Source organism: Myotis davidii, unplaced genomic scaffold (genome assembly GCF_000327345.1).
Source record: "Myotis davidii unplaced genomic scaffold, ASM32734v1 scaffold43, whole genome shotgun sequence".
Lineage (NCBI taxonomy): Eukaryota > Metazoa > Chordata > Mammalia > Chiroptera > Vespertilionidae > Myotis > Myotis davidii.
Genome location: NW_006294590.1, coordinates 1,581,094 through 1,581,542, shown reverse-complemented (window position 1 = coordinate 1,581,542; position 449 = coordinate 1,581,094). Strand labels below are relative to the sequence as shown.

The 449-nt window shown below is 57.5% G+C and overlaps 1 long non-coding RNA gene across 1 annotated transcript in view; it reads right to left on the bottom strand.

The window, feature by feature from the left end:
- The window catches only part of LOC107183924, a 4,256-nt gene that overhangs the window by 790 nt on the left and 3,017 nt on the right, over nt 1-449 (bottom strand). The window lies entirely within an intron of this gene.

Sequence of the window (449 nt, the reverse complement as noted above, 5' to 3'; positions counted from 1 at the left end):
CCTAGGAGGGAGCGGGCAGGAGGCAGCCGATCCAAGATTCTCTCATCATTGATGTTTCTTTCTCTCTCTCCCTCTCCCTTCCTCTCTGAAATCAATGCAAATATATTTTCTTTTTAAAAAAGAAGAAGAAATGATGCCTCCACGTGGGTGGGGGGCGGGGAGGCGAGTCCCGAGTGTGCACAACCTTCGTCCAAAATGCAGACGCTCCATGCAACTCTGCAGGGAGCATGAAAGGGGGCGGGGCTTAACCAGGGGGCGGGGCTTAACCAAGAGCGGGGCGGGGCCTCACATGCCATCAGGGGACCTAGTGGCGGGGCCTGCTGTCATTTCTTCCCATCGGGATTGCTTGGGGCCTCGGGTTCCCCAGGTGTTCGTGGGAGCGGCACCCCCATCAGCCCCTGGGCTCCTTCTGGGCGAAATCAATACCATGTAACAGGAAGGGGCTGGTC